Source organism: Buceros rhinoceros, unplaced genomic scaffold (assembly GCF_000710305.1).
Source record: "Buceros rhinoceros silvestris isolate BGI_N320 unplaced genomic scaffold, ASM71030v1 scaffold33908, whole genome shotgun sequence".
Taxonomy (NCBI): Eukaryota; Metazoa; Chordata; class Aves; order Bucerotiformes; family Bucerotidae; genus Buceros; species Buceros rhinoceros.
The window spans coordinates 2448-2755 of NW_010429132.1; positions in this window are offsets into that span (position 1 = coordinate 2448).

Here is a 308-nt window from a genome sequence, read left to right on the forward strand (position 1 = left end):
GGGCTCGCTTTGCTGCCTTCAAAGCTGTGCAGGCTGTGCACCCACCAATTAAACAGCGAGTAAACATCCTCTCTCGTTTAAAATAGATATGAGGGTACAGAGCCTGTCTTCCTGCCAGACTGCACGCCCGGATCTCCCCCAAAACACCAGTTTCTGCAGCTTTTACCTCACACCCCGCTGCGGCACAGCTCAGCAATGCCTCCTCCCTGCCCGGATCCTGCGGTGCCTTCGGGAGGTGGTGCCCAGCAGAGCCGCGGTAACGCCTGTTCTGCTGTGGCTTGGATGGGCCGTAAGGGCGCCCGGCAGCA